The sequence below is a fragment of the Canis lupus genome, chromosome 31 (assembly GCF_048164855.1).
Source record: "Canis lupus baileyi chromosome 31, mCanLup2.hap1, whole genome shotgun sequence".
Taxonomy (NCBI): domain Eukaryota; kingdom Metazoa; phylum Chordata; class Mammalia; order Carnivora; family Canidae; genus Canis; species Canis lupus.
Window position 1 is genome coordinate 9,439,070 of NC_132868.1, and position 16,386 is coordinate 9,455,455.

Below are 16,386 nucleotides of genomic sequence, written 5' to 3' on the forward strand. Positions count from 1 at the left end.
TTGAGATTTATAGTAAGAAATATTTATTTGACCTTCATCACCTGGCACAGAGCTCATAAAACTTCTTCAATCCCTTAAGTGAGGAGAGCAATAAAGGTGCCTTTTATTATGTTAAAGAGGACTTTTGGGCTGCCTGGGTGGCTCAGTGGTTTAGCATCGCCTTTAGCCCAGATCGCGATCCTGGAGACTCTGGATCGAGTCCCACGTGGGGCTCCCTGCATGGAGCCTGCTTCTCCCTCTGCCTGTGTCTCTGCCTCTCTCTCTCTCTCTGTGTGTGTCTCATGAATAAATAAATAAAATCTTTAAAAAGGAAAAAAAAAGAGATTAATTTTGGACCCCCACCTAAGGGTGAGGGGGCTGGTTACCAGGACAACTAGTCATGTGATTGGAAGGTTGGAACCTTCTAACCCAACCCCCATGATCTTCTGGGAGGGGTGAGGGGCTAGAGGTTGAATCAGTCACCAAAGGCCAAGGATTTTGTCAATCATGCCTGTATAAAAACCCCAAAGAAGGAGTTTGGGAGCTTCTGGGTTGGTGAACATTGCAGATTTAGGGAGAACAGCCCCTGGCAAGGGCATGGAAGCTCTGTGTCCTTTCCCCAGACCTTGCCCTGTGCATCTCTTTCATCTGTCTCTTCCTGAGTCACATCCTCTTGTAAGAAAACAGTCACCTGGTGAGTAAAATGTTTCTGTGCATTCTTCCAGCCATGGTAGCATGTTCAACCCAAGAAGTGGGTTGGAGAATCCTCTGATTTACAGCCGCGAACAGCCTGCCCCACACCACCCTGCTGGTGCCCAGGAATTGCCTGTTGGTGTGAACATTGAGTCAGGGACCTGTCACTGGGTCTAAGCTTTCTTTTGTGAAATTTCCCCCAGGATAAAAGTCCTGTGCTGAGACTTCTAGCTCACAGCCAGCCTCTCCTCTGCTCACATATAACTGGCTTGACCTGTGAGAAAAGCAAAGTTGCTGATCTTGGAGCCCCAGCACATCCACCTGGGCTATCTCCCATAGTTACTCCATGCTGTTCATTCATTCATTCATTCATTCATTCATTCATTCATTCACTCAATAAGCATTCATTGCATCAAGGGGGCCCATTCATGTGGCCGGATATGGCTTCCCCCAGTATATCCAGCAGTGGACACTGCTTGTGGCCTCCCTCAGTCCCAAAGGCAGGTCGTCTCTCAAGTTCAGGCCCCTTAGAGTCTTCCTAATCTCACTGTATTTCAAAATATGGGAAAAACATTCATTGTCATTCTTTTAGTCAAAAATAATGAGAAAGTATTGAATGAGGTATGTTCACAAAACCCACAATATTTTGCAGAGTTTCTAACATTAATTAATTGACTAATTAATTAACTAAAATAAACAATAAACTAAATAAATGGATTTAAAATGTGGTCTACTTATATGATGAACCCTTATAAAAGTTTTAAACAAGCAATATAGATCTTAATAAGTCAATCCAGTTAGATCTCAAAAAATGCTGAGTTCAACATTTTGGCTTCAACTGCTTCAAGGGTTACAAATATTACATTCCCAATAGATTGGCTTATGTCCCAGATCCCAGACTATGAAGCAAGTAAGGTATTTTGGCAACAACTTTTCCCTTAGATTCATCTTTTGTGAGTAATTTGAATTAAACTATGATCAGACCTATATTAGGATGTTCACTACTTCCTGCCATAGAAAACACCTTATAAATAATTCCTGGAATCCATGCATAAACTTTGCTGAAATAATTTAACTTGGAAACCTAAGGCTATCACGCGAAGTACTTGTGGGAAATACTTTGCTCCTTTGAGTTTCTCTGATAACCCCATCAACATGAGCTGGTGTGGGTAGATGACACCTCCCCTTATCCATAAATATTTCAACCACAGGATTGCAGAGGCAGACTGCCGAGTGGAGAGCACGACAACAGCCCAGCACAATCACATTATCGTCTTCTCTTGGCTACAAGGGACTCTATTCAGACCCAGGTGCTTAGGGAATGCCACTCTTCTGTGTTGTGAATGTCAGGTGATGCATCTCCGACCGCTGCCTGTCCTTCCACTACCACCTTGGTGACGAGCTGCCCTCCAGGGGAAAGAAGGGTGGGGGTGGAGAGAGCAAAGATGCAGGGTCAGGCCTTTGGCTGGTGCAAGTTCTCACTGTCCTGCCTGCAAGCTTCGTGACCATGGCCAACTCACCTAAAAACCGGTTCTCACTGCTTCTTCTCCGTCTGCCAACAGCTCAAGGTCATGTCTTTGTAATGTCATGATCCTGCGGGGAAATGACACACCAGAGCCCTTGGAAGGCTGAGGACATGACTTCAGTGAAAGTCACCACCTTCAAACCAGAGGAACTTCCCGTGCTGGCTTTGATTCCAGTCCCACACTTGAGATATCAAGTGTCACGTGCAATCTCAGTTCAGAGTCCATTAGGAAACTGTAATATTGCCTTCTGCCACATGAAACAGGAATTATTTTGTAAACCCACGGTAAGGTGTCCTTAAAGACCTGAAATATACCAGGCATCAGAAAATTGCTAATACTTGTAACCAAATGGTAGAAATTGGAGCCAACCTGAATCTGATCTGCAGCCTGAGAAAAACTGCCCCGGCAACTCACGGAGCCGTGAATGAGAAACCTGTGTTTTACTGAGACTCGGGGAAAGTTCGTGCACAATCATCACAGCAAAGCTTTACTAACACAGAAACTGGAACCCCAAGAGGCAGTCGGCAACCATGGAAACGGGCCCCAGTAAAAAACACTGGGTACCAGGGCCACTTTTTTATTTTTAAGATTTTATTTATTTATTCATAAGAGACAGAGACACAGGCAGAGGGAGAAGCAGGCTCCGTGGCAGGAGCCTGACGCGGGACTTGATCCTGGGACTCCAGGATCATGCCCTGAGCTGAAGGTGGCACTAAACTGCTGAGCCACCCAGGGATCCTCCCAGGGCCACTTTCTATCGGCTGCTATGGTTCAACTGCTTCTCTTGCAGAACAGAAACAGATGCAGCAGGATGTGGCCCCATATGCAAATCGGGCTTAAAACAGAGCATCACTGGGCTGCCCGGGGGCTCAGCGGTTTAACGCGGCCTTCCGCCCAGGGCTTGATCCTGGAGACCCCAGATCGAGTCCCATGTCGGGCTCCCTGCATGGAGCCTGCTTCTTCCTCTGCCTGTGTCTCTGCCTCTGTGTGTGTGTGTGTGTGTGTGTGTGTGTGTCTCATGAATAAATAAATAAAAATCTTAAAAATAAAAAAAGAGGACCACTGTATGTTGGCAAATTTAATTTAAATTATTAATTAAGTAAGTAAGTAATTAAAACAGGGGACCTCGGTTCCAAAAAGCACCAAGGAGAGGCCTGAGTTGCCTGCCAGAATCAACCAACTAGGATGAGGTCCTTCCAACCAATCAAGACCAAGTGCATTTTTCCCGTTCCCTCATTAGCAAGTTGGACCAGAACCGGGAATCTGAGCAGGAGCGTCCTCTGTGTAAGCAGAGCTTCGCCTTTGCTCAGAGAGGCCAACCTCACTGTTCTCTTGGTGCTGTGTCTCCCCTCAGCTCGAGCTGTGGCCCCAGTAAAGCCTTGCCTGTGTCTTTGACTTTTGGGTCCAGCCTCATTTCTATCATTGGCCGGCCCAAGAATCGAGTTCTGAGAACATTAGGTTGGGGAGTTGCGGTGTTTCCCTAAAAAACAAGAAAACTACATGGCCTTGGCTGTAAAGCTGCAGGCAGGAGATGAGATTACTAAATTAAGACGCTGGAAGGTGGTTATGCATGTTATGTGGTAACGGAACATTTTGTCAGACCATCATCTTCAATAACTTGAAGGCAGGTAATAACCTGATGAAGTGAACTAGTGGCTTTGGGCAGACATTGGTTGGTGAAACTGTTAGGGTAAGTTCATTGTTATTATTCTACTTGATAAAGTCCTAGAGGAAAGATTCGATCTCAGAAAAGAACCATCTAGTTTTAAGCAGAATTAGAGGGAATAGGTGAAATCCAAACATTTCAAAGTCTGAAGATTTAGAAAATAAGACTACTCTGTCATGTTTACACTCACATGTGAAGCTAAGCACACCTTCTTGCCACATTTAAGGCATTAGAAGCACAGCTTTGAGGTAGACTAGCAAGCTTTCAAGGGTCTGGATATATTCACAATGTACTGAGTAGAGAGCCTACCATATACCCATTTCCCATATTTCGAAAAAGGTTACTTTCCTCTCTCCACACTCTCAGAGATTTCTGACTCCCAGAAGTGATAACAAGGAGCTGTTTCATAGGAACTCCCTGAAGGCTGTAGGCCACCTTGATTCTGTAGCCCAGGTGCCAACCGAGGCACCATGATAGGGGCTGCTGAACAGCCCAGCTACTCTCAGACTATAGGTCACTGACCTCATTTTTTCTCTAGCCCAGCAGTGCCCCCAGATATCCTGCTAGTGTTAGTCTTTTTATGTAAATACACAAGTGGTCTTTTGCTTCTCCATTGACACGTAGGGAGTTAAGATTTATGGAAGCACTTGAAGCATGTGATATATGTTTGGTTTCTCTCTGTTGGAGTAGGTGGCTTGTGACAAGCAAGGGGTGGAATGATCCATGTGTTAAAGGATGGCAGCTGGAGACATGAACATAATCTCAAACCTAGCTTAATATAGAGGTATGGCTATGTGTAGAAATATTTATAGATATGCACATGTACATATTAGGGCACACACATATATGTATATTTCCTTGATCTGTCGGCAGACTGGGCCTAGAAACAAAAATACTGGGAGCCAAGGACACACCAATCACCCAGACCATGGTTTCCAACACTACCCTCCAATAAAGTAACAAGGGCTCCAAGATACATGGCTGATTCCAGGACTGAGCAGAAAAATGCAAGATGAAGCTAGAGCATCTTACACTGTCCTACAGTAAGGTCCTCGCTCTGTCTGTCTCTGTCTCTCCCTCTCTCACACACACATACACACACACACACACACATTCATGGGAACTTGTCAAATACAGGTTCCAACTGAAAGAACTCCCAGGGCCCAATGCAAGAACAGCTTGAGTAACACAGTAAGTACCTGGTATTGGTTTATGGAATCAATATTCATGAGTCCACAGTGATATAAAGAAAGAATTGAATAAATATATAAGGGGAAGAAAAGAGATAAATCTGAGCAAAATAGTTTTAACTCATGTATATAGATACTCCTCCCTCACAGGTGGACCTAGGTGTCCCCACCTCAGGACAGGCTATCTAGAATGACTTCTTTCTATAGAGTACAGTGTAGACAGGAAAAATTATATGCACAGTGAGGAAATCTGACCAACGTTCCCTCAGCCAGGTAGTCAAGGGCAACATCACCACTGATAAGTTGTGCGGGTAGCATGTAACCTTGATAAGATGTGACAAGAACCACCTTTCACCCTTGTGGTCTTCCTGCTAAAAGCCATGACTACAGGCCAACCATACAAGGGCATCTAATGAGTCTCTTTTGGAGGAGTCTACAAACTACCTAACCCATTCTCTCCAAAATTGTCAAGGTCACAAAAAAACAAGGAAAGTCTGAGAAACTGTCATAGCCAGAAAGACCTTGAAGGCACTGGACAACTGAATGTGATGTGACATCCTGGAGGGGACCTTGGGAGAGAAAACAGACATCAAGATACATGACTAAGGTGAAGATTTGGGTTAATAATCCCGTATCAGTAGTGGTTTATTGACCGTGACTAATGTCCTGCACTAATGCACAATGTGAGCAAGAGGGGAAATTGGGTGTGGAGTCATAAGAACTCTCTGAACTGTGCTCACAACATTCTTCTGGAAATCTGAAACTTTTCTAGAATAGCAAGCCTATTAAACAACAATGAAGCAATCACGAGGTGCATGTCCCATTTTGTTGACACTTTGCAAGTTAAAGTGACAGAAGCGAAGCAAATGTTTTTAGGTTCTGCTGGGGAGGCTGAATTGAGAGGAATGAGAAGTGAAAACACAGAAGCACTGTTAGCATCCCGAGCAAGGCATTTATTGGGAAACTCACTCGACATGATGCCAATTTCTGTGGCACAGGGAAAGAAGGGAAGCAGAGAGTCCCAAATACTTCAAGACAGATGCCGACATGAAATGTTAAAGGCAGAGAGATGATGGGCTCTGACTGAGACTTGAGCAGAGCATCACATTAAAGACACTGTTCCAAGCATGCCATGCTCTCGGGCACAGCACCGTCTCAAGCGAAGAGTATGAAATTCACTGTCATGGGTTGAAGTGTGTTTTCCAAAAGATGTTGAAGTCCTCATCTCTAGTACCTGGGAGCTTGGCTTATCCGGAAAGAGCCTTTGCAGGTGATCATGTGGAGATGAGGTCATTGTGGTGGCCCCGATCCAGTAGGACTGATGTGAGAAGGGGAGATTGGGACCCAGACACACACACTCCACACAGGGAGACACCATGGAAAGATTGGAGTCCCTCTGCCCCAACCGAGGGACATCAAAGCCTTCAGGCAAGCCTCCAGGAAAGTGGAGAGGGGCCTGGCTCAGGGTCTCGCTCATAGCCTCAGAAGGAACCAGCTCTGCCTTGATTTGGGACTTTGGGGCCCCAGAACTGAGGGACAATAAACTTGTGATGATTCAGTCAATAAGTTTGTGGTACTTTGTTAGCACTTCCCTAGCCAACTCATGCACACACATTTTTCTTTATTTTCCTTTTTTAAGCATTGCTTTGTCTGTGCTCCTATCTATTCACTTCTGGGGGCTCATATATAAGGAAGGGAGACTGCCTACCATTTCCGGTTCAGACACGGGTTGCCTGTTCCTGTCCATTTAGCCTCCCCTCAAGCAGCATGTGACTAGATACTCCATCCTACCCCTTTCACCCCAAACTTTACTCAAGCAAACTTTTTATTCATTAAGAAACCCTTGCTTTAATATTGCTTTGTTTATAAATTTTGTTTTGCAAGCCTTTTGTGCATTAATTATGTATGTTTAACATATAATTTCATTACTCATTTATGTTACGTTGTATGTTCATTTCAGCATGTGAGGAAAATATAATTTGCATCTGAGTCTATATGGAATCACTGCATACTGCAAACAAATGCACAATCTAATGAGCTTATTAAATGCTAAATAACTAGGTAACTGGTATTTTAAATTATTAATATTGTAGAGAAATCAATGCAGGACAGTTAAAAATGTGTCAAGTGTGTTTGACTAAAAAAGAGGAAAGCTTCAGTTACTCTGTGACACATGATTTTTGTCCCCTCATGGCTAAATGCTCTCCCACAGGAGTCTGATGAGCCAGTAATTGCTTAAAGCACCGATGACCAGTAGGGATGCTGCATGGAGACTATGATACATCCCATCCAAACAGATGAGTCACAGTGCAGATTTTAGGTTTCTGAAACAAAAATTCAAAAACGTTCTGCTTTTAAGACATATTTCCCCACTTGGTATGGGATCCTCTTGGTTGCCAAGCTGTCAGATTGAGAGTGAATGCAGAAAATCCATCATCTGGTGGAAAAGGCAGGTAAGAGACCAGGGCTTGATCAAATAATGGAATCAAATAGTGGATCAAATAATGGAACCACGATGTAATTGTATAAATAACATACTTTATTATTTTCCTTCTTTGTTATCATAAATATTTTGTGATATAGTGGCCTCAATCCATGGTCAATGGCTATAACATTGTGGCATCACATAGGAATATCCATCAGTGACAAGAGTTGAAGATAAATTCTCTCCATGCCCAGAACTTTAAGCAAAATAAATATGGCCCATTTTTTTTCTAGACTGAAACGCAGCAGAGAAAGCACTCTCCACTGGTTTACACACTTTGGCCAATGGATTGGCTGATGGTCAGAGACTTGGAATGCACAGGGTTGAAAGCCTACAGAGTAGGTATATGGAAGGATTTTGCAGAATAAGCACAGGCTGTGAGGATGTTTGCAAACAATGTGAGTGCCTATCAGAGGGCATCCTTGCAGAGGAGGCTGGCAAAACCAGGTAGACAAGATGACCTGCTCTGACAGGTGTCCTCTTTCCCCAGCCACACTGGTGTGAAACAAAATATCATGAAATTTGCTATGAAGCAACATATGGGGTCAACAACATAGAATCCTCTCACCAAAGCTACCCTGGCTCTTGTTTCTCTTGAGTTCCTACCCTGCTGACAGCACTGTGCCCTGACACAGCAACTATCATTCCTTGAGGAGAACATCCAAGTGCCTTGTGCCAAATTAGTTGGATGAGATGCTTTCCATCATGGAAGGCATGATAATTTGTCCTTCCAGAATAGACAAGAACTTTGGATATGGATTTGACTTTCTGACCTGAAATGCTACTGCCAGCACCAATATCTGTGGATGCCCAATTCACCGCTGTGGTACCTCACCATCACTGCTCCTAATAGAACAACAAAAGTCACAGCAAAAGACACACAGTAATGGACTTGTGTCCGTGGAATTTTCTGGTCTTAATATATAACCTATCATTGAAAAGCAGATAAGCAGATAGAATAGTGAACCTATCTATATCTTTAATTGTGGTTCCAGTTAAGAAATAATAACCTAAAAATCTGGGGAGCTGTCTTAGAGGAAGCAATATATATATATTTTTTAATCCAATGGACATATGCTATTTCTTCATGGGCAGTATGAACAGATCTGGAAACCGAAGGGGTGAAAACTGAGCTGCTCTCCGACAATCCCATCTCACTATTACACACTGCAACATGCTTGTGCAATGTTTTCCTCCTGGGCTCTCTATTGGGGTAGGGCCAGGTTCATAGTGAAACAAGTAAGACAGGTTTGCCTCAAATGTAAAATTTAAAGGGCACCAAAAACTCGGTCATCAAGATAAATTATGTTTTCATGTAATAGTTTTAAAAAATTAAAAATTAAAAAAATCTGTGTTGAACAAAATACCGGAAATTTAAATAAGGAAAGGATTAGTAATCTGAAGTTAATTCAGCTTTATTTAAGACTGTCATTTGGTGAAGCAAAAGTGTTAAACATGACAATTCTCTCAGTTGAAATGAGGTAAGTGAAAAAGATGACATTGGGAATATCACTGATGAGTTTTTTCTATTAAAGCCTGAAAAGTAATGTTATAGTGAATTCTGCTTTTGATAATAAATAAAACATTTAAATTTTGTGCTAGACATTTCAACACAGCTACTTTCAATTTTTTGATAATTTTAAAAATATTTTAATACAGAAAAAACTAACCTCCAAAACAAAATACATAAAATCATGTACATAAGGGCCCACACATTTTCTTTTGCTTCAGGCTCTAATAATCCTTTGCTAACATCAGATCTTGCCTTTATTTAGAATTTTGGGGATCCCTGGGTGGCGCAGCGGTTTGGGGCCTGCCTTTGGCCCAGGGCGCAATCCTGGAGACCCAGGATCGAATCCCACGTCGGGCTCCCTGCATGGAGCCTGCTTCTCCCTCTGCCTGTGTCTCTGCCTCTCTCTCTCTCTCTCTCTCTCTGTGTGTGTGACTATCATGAATAAATAAATAAAATCTTCAAAAAAAAAAGAAGTTTGCTAATTTTGTTCATCCTGGATTTTTTGCATTGATTTTGATTTTTAAGACATTGCATTAAAATATTATTTATACATATTTGGTGCCCCTAAAATTTTGTGCTTGAGGCAAATGCTTCACTTTCCTCCCCTAATTCCAATCCTGGGTTCTTATATTGGGATTCTTCAGAGAAACAAATCAATAGTTTTTTAATTTGTTTATTTATTTATTCATTTAATTTATTTATTATAAGGATTTGGCACACATAATCCTGGACTCAGAAGTCCCAAGATCTGCAGTTGACAAGCTGGGGCCCCAGAGGAGCTGATGCTGTAATTTCAGCCTGAAAGCTTATAGACTGGAGACCTTGAGTCAGCTGGAAAAAGACCAATGTCTCAGTTTAAGGTACATAGACTTCCCCCTTACTCACAGGACTGTCTGTCTTTTTTGTTCTATTCAGGTCATTCAATTCATTGGAAGAGATCCATCTAAGTTAGAGAGGGCAAGTTGCACTACTCAGTCTACCAATTCAAATATTAAACTCACCCAGAAACACCCTCACAGACACACCCAGAATAAGGCTTGGCTCAAAATCTGAGGGCCCCATGGCCCAGTCAACCTGACACATAAAACTGTCATAGTTCCCAAGAGAGGAGTGATTTCCCCAGGCCACACAACAATGGTTCCACTGAATCAGAGTTGGGACTGTGGCCATCTTTGTGTCCCAAGGCTCTTCATTTGCTAGAGTAAATGATTCTAAGTCTGCAGAATGCTCATATGGGTTGTGACTGAACTAGCAGAGAAACCAACAAGATCGCAATGTAGGTTTAGTGACTTTTGAGGTGTTGCGTCTCCCTCTTCGTAGGTGAGACCATCTTCATTTTTATGGGGCATAGCTGCATTTTCTAAACCAGAAGATGGCAGACTCTAGGATGGGAAACATAGCCAGAAGGGTGGACATGGATGCCAAGTAGCCCAAGAGATTAGTTACTATTGTGTCTCTGCTCTGAGGCCATGAAGTCCTGAGACTGCAACTCGGAAACCACTTCTCATACCTTCTCACCTATTTCCTCTTATGCACGATGGGTAGAGACACTGGACAGGGACTGGAAGGCAAGAGGAGGGGAAAGACCTGTCCTTCCTGGTTCAAGCTCCCCACTCACTCCCAGCATAGGGCAGCTATGGCTCAAGGCTCTCCCTGGGGCACTAACTTCCGGGACCAGCTGCATCCCATACTCCTGGTGTTTCAGGGTCTACTACAGGGTGACTCATTCTCAGATCTAAGCAAAGCTGTCCTTTAGTTCTGAGGTGTGAGCACCAGCTTTGTGGGGGTCCCTCTTCTGACCTTCAAAGCTGATAATCCCACTTTTCCCTTCTTTTTCTCCAAACTATGGAGGTGTTAGCAGCTTCCTCCACTTACTAATAAATGGGTAACCCAAACTCTAGAGATGTTAGGTGCTTCTGAGATTTACTAATACCTGGGTTACCCCTTTTTACCTGTTCAGATGTTCAACATCTGTGTGAACAGTCATTCGTGTCCCCTTTGTTTGAAATAGCTCCCATGGTTTCTGCTTTCTCAACTACCCCCCATGGATTTGGTTCCTCAGGAGAAATCCACTCTCCCAGATAGGGAATGTTCCTCTAGCACACCTGGCGAGTCCTAGGACTGAAGTCAGTTCATTCTGAGGCTGACTGTGGCCCACCAAACAAGTGCAGAAAAATGAACATGGCCTCTGCGTGGCCGTGGCTAAGTCTGAGGAGGAAAAAAATAATAAACTGAAAACACCGGACTGTGAGGAGCCCAAGTCTGACCAAACACCACAGGATGCGTTATGTCACCTCAGCAGTGAAGAGATGATCCACAGCAGAAAAAGTCAGGGTTCAAGTTCACAGAGGAGATTAATTGCCTTGACTTCCAGAGAATCACCTAGAAAGGGGGTGGCCTGGAAGGAGATTTTTAGCTGCTATATTGGACTCTGACTTTCTAAAGAAAATAAAAATGTTTCTGGAGAAAAAGGAACTCCAATATAGATAAACGGTTTCAGGCTTACAGAGGCCAAGTGGGAGCAAACAGGAACCCAGGAACTGGATCCCTGAAGTCAGGGATCCAGGATCCAGTCCAAGGGCACCCCTCAGTCTTCATTGCACCCCATCATAATGTCCAGGGAGCTCTGCAAGCTGAAAACTTACCAACAAATGACAATCTATCTAAGGAAATGCTGTTCTGAGCAGCCATCTTACAAATATGTTCTGAAACAATAATTGCCTTTTTTTCCTAAGTAAATTCATCTAAATATAGGTAGTTCCTCTCTCCTTTCATTGGGGGAAACTTTCTCAAAGACTGAATAGCATGTGACATACCTACACTCCCAAGGAAGGAGCAGGAAATAAAGTTACGGGTGATGACAGAATTAGGCGGGTAGATTGTAGCACTCAACCTCTGGTGTCAAGTGTAATTTTAGTGTCTGTCTCGGGAATGATGGGTGGCTATGTCAGCAAAACCAGGCACTGCTTCCATCTCAGAAAAATACAATCCTCGTTGAACAATAATTGATATCAGCGATCCTTGAGGTCTTAAAAAATGGAACATTGGAAGATGCAGGTGTGGATTTCTTAGCACCTGATCTCTCATAGCTGAGGGCTCACAAGAATTACATGAATCACACCGGGCAGTGTAGACAAGACAACTAACTCAGGGCGCAAGCAGGCTGTCGGGCCAGTATGGACCACTTCTGTCTGATGGGCCCATGCCCTTACAAGTCTTGGTTTGGAATCCTGGCAACCAGAGGTAGCTCTCATGACACACAAATTCTTTTTCTTTATGTTGTTCAATCTCTGAAATAAACAAGATGGATAGGTTTATAGCGATGGGCACCATCTGGTGTCCTGCAGATGTACCTCATAATTCAAAAGCATAGTGTGCTGTCAATATGCCATCTTGATGGTGCAGGGTCATCCCTATTTTCTGCACACGTGATTATGTTTAAAATGTGTTTTTTTCCCCTGTATTTGATAGAATCCTCAATGGAACTATCAGAGATATTTAACGTATTACTCCATCAGTCACAATGGTGATGTGTTCAGTGAAGACTATGAAACTGGGTGACTGCTTACCTCCTGCTTTATTAGGACTCTATCAATTTAATTTTTTAAAGTGAACTTAAGATCTGAATTTACACCTTCACACACGTTTGCCGAAAAAAAAAAAAAAACCCTCCCTCAACCACTGATATTTAAAGATAACTGCAAAGCTCTTTCAATGTTTTTAAAACATTTAAAGCCATAGAGCATCAAATTTTTACTTTGTGAAATTTATAGTTTTATAATTGCATGAAATATCTTCATTCTTTCTTTGGGTCAATCTCAGTCATCTGGTCTCCAAAACAATTTTTTTTTCTTTATAACAGCAGTTTTCAAAAGTCCAGAACCCAAGTTACACTGAATACATGCTGCACTGAGTGAGGACTCGGGCTGACAGGTGCACTCCAACACCTCTAATGGATCAACATGAATGATGCGGCCTGTCAACAGCCCCAAGATCTCTATGCCCATTTTACGATTGTGTCCAGAGGCACTCCTCACTTCTTTAAGCTAAAAATTCTAAGCTTGTTTCTTCCTTTCAGTGCTCCTCGGATTTAGACAAATTCATTTCCCAATCTCCTTTGAGAATACTAGCATGCTGCTAAGAGTTGTTATTTATAAAGTGTGGTTCATTTCTTGAGGAATCTGGCATAGGCTGAAGTGGCTCTGACATAGATGATCCCTTCTTAGGTATGGCAAACACGAGTTAGCTCTGAATCCTGTACTAGTTCGAGGACTGCAGTGTTTGAGTGGGGATAGACCACAGCCAGTACCTGGTAGAAATGAGTGTCCGCAACAGCAAACATGATCATGAAGCATGAGATGCACCAAGGGGATGCTCCAAAACACTTGGAGAGGACACTGCGTGAAACCAAGACTCTTCATTATCAAGTGCAGAGAAGCTAGGGAAATCCAAGTTAATGTAGGCATAGCAATGCCATAGTCTCCCAAGGCTGTTGTGGTCTTGGGTACACTGGTCATCCTTATATAGGACAAAGGGGATTTATTAGGATTGAAAGCCAACTGTTTTCAAATGCCATACATACTTAGAGTGTGCGGTTGGGGTTCAAGGTGAAAGGTGGCAGGCCTCCTCCAGAGACACAAGGTGAAGACTAGGAGCAGCAAGAGGGAGTTGGATGTCAGAAAGAAGGGACCCCCAAACAAGGACAGATCCCAAGAGTGCAGGCAGGGGATGAGCAACACACTGTGCAGTCTGGTCCTACAGGATCAAAATCTATCCTGATGTACCTCCTTATGGAACCTTCCAAAGCTTTCCTGGGTTATCTCTGAGAATAATTGCTTTCTGTGGCCAGAAAAATACAGGTCTCTGCGGAATAAGTCACCTTGCTCTGCGCTAGACAACAGGCAAAGGGAATAGAAATGTGCAGGCTGGTGGGAAGGTTACGCAGGAAATCAGAAGCTCATGGCAGACACTTAAGAAGGCCTGGAAGTCCCGCTGGGTCTGAAAAATTGTAGCAATTTACCAATTTAGAAACCTGTCACTGAAAAAGAGAAAGAAAAATGGTTTTCAGATTTCCAGTTACGGCTGCAAAATACAAGACAGGGCTCTAACAATTGTTATGTTGTGATTCTAAAACAGCATGTTTATTGAAAAAAAAGTAACAGTTAAATAGGGAAATAATAAAAGAAGACAAGGAAGCAGACAAGCTATTAATTCCTGGCCCAAGAGGATGCTGTTTCTTAGTGGATGGTCAGTTAGCTGTGGCAGCACCATTTACCCGAAGTCTTGATTTTCAGCAGTGTCTATTCTGTGTTTAGCAAAGAGCTAGGATAATGCCCATGAATTGGAACTTTTAGAACCATCTCACATTGTAAAATTGCACATGAAATTAGAAGTCCTTTCCTTTGTTTCTCTTTACTGTGTATGGTTCTCACACACATGGTGCTTTCTGGTGGGCCACTGAGCTGTTTAGCCACAAAACTAGTGACTTAAGACAATACATTTTTATCATTTTGAAATTCTGGAGGGCAGAAATGTGACACAGGTCTTAGCCGGTGAATTGTTTTCAATAGAGTGTGTTTATTGCAACACATGTTCATAGGACCCACTTCAGCATTTTTGTTTGTTTTTTTTTAAGATTTTATTATTTATTTATGAGAGACACAGAGAGAGACAGAGACACAGGCAGAGGGAGAAGCAGGCTCCCTGCGGGGAGCCCAATGAGGGATTCAATCCCAGGACCCCGGGGACCATGACCTGAGCCAAAGGCATTTATTTGCTTAACCACTGAGCCACCCAGGTTCCCCTAGAGAGAAGGCTTTCACTGATACTTGACTTTTGGTGACTGATAAGGCTGCCCATTCTCTTCTCGACACCATCATTTTCCTAATTGGTGACTGTTTATTCATAAAGTTCATCATGAGCAGCATGATGGAAAAAGTCCTTCACAGTATGAAGGTAAAACTTTTGATTGGTGTTTCGGTTCAGAAGATCCTTGATGGATCTATACCCAAAAACTACAGAACACTTCTGAAAGAAATTGAGGAAGACACAAAGAGATGGAAAAATATTCCATGCTCATGGATTGGAAGAATTAATATTGTGAAAATGTCAATGCTACCCAGGGCAATCTACACATTTAATGCAATCCGTATCCAAATACCATAGATTTTCTTCAGAGAGTTGGAACAAATAATCTTAAGATTTGTGTGGAATCAGAAAAGACCCTGAATAGCCAGGGGAATATTAAAAAAGAAAACCATAGCTGAGGGCATCACAATGCCAGATTTCAGGTTGTACTACAAAGCTGTGGTCATCAAGACAGTGTGGTACTGGCACAAAAACAGACACATAGATCAATGGAACAGAATAGAGAACCCAGAAGTGGACCCTCAACTTTATGGTCAACTAATATTTGACAAAGCAGGAAAGACTATCCACTGGTAAAAAGACAGTCTCTTCAACAAATGATTCTGGGAAAATTGGGCATCCACATGCAGAAGAATGAAACTAGACCACTCTCTTTCACCATACACAAAGATAAGCTCAAAATGGATGAACGATCTAAATGTGAGACAAACTTCCATCAAAATCCTAGAGGAGAACACAGGCAACACCCTTTTTGAACTTGGCCACAGTAACTTCTTGCAAGATACATTCATGAAGGCAAGAGAAACAAAAGCGAAAATGAATTATTGGGACTTCATCAAGATAAGAAGCTTTTGCACAGCAAAAGAAACAGTCAACAAAACTAAAAGACAACCTACAGAATGGGAGAAGATATTTGCAAATGACCTATCAGATAAAGGGCTAGTTTCCAAGATCTGTAAAGAACTTATTAAACTCAACACCAAAGAAACAAACAATCCAATCATGAAATGGGCAAAAGACATGAACAGAAATCTCACAGAGGAAGACATGGACATGGCCAACATGCACATGAGAAAATGCTCTGCATCACTTGCCATCAGGGAAATACTAATCAAAACCACAATGAGATACCACCTTACACCAGTGAGAATGGGGAAAATTAACAAGGCAGGAAACAACAAATGTTGGAGAGGATGCGGAGAAAGGGGAACCCTCTTGCACTGTTGGTGGGAATGTGAACTGGTGCAGCCACTCTGGAAAACTGTGTGGAGGTTCCTCAAAGAGTTAAAAACAGACCTGCCCTATGACCCAGCAATTGCACTGCTGGGGATTTACCCCAAAGATACAGATGCAGTGAAACGCCGGGACACCTGAACCCCGATGCTTATAGCAGCAATGTCCACAATAGCCAAACTGTGGAAGGAACCTCGGTGTCCATCAAAAGATGAATGGATAAAGAAGATGTG

At 42.8% G+C, this 16,386-nt stretch overlaps 1 long non-coding RNA gene across 1 annotated transcript; it reads left to right on the top strand.

Annotated features, from left to right (window-relative positions):
* The first annotated feature begins 429 nt into the window (after nt 1-429).
* On the top strand, nt 430-13,178 carry LOC140622435 (uncharacterized). Its single transcript, XR_012022198.1, has 3 exons — nt 430-673; nt 9,761-9,912; nt 12,915-13,178. It is a non-coding gene; the product is annotated as an uncharacterized lncRNA (long non-coding RNA).
* The last annotated feature ends 3,208 nt before the right edge of the window (nt 13,179-16,386 follow it).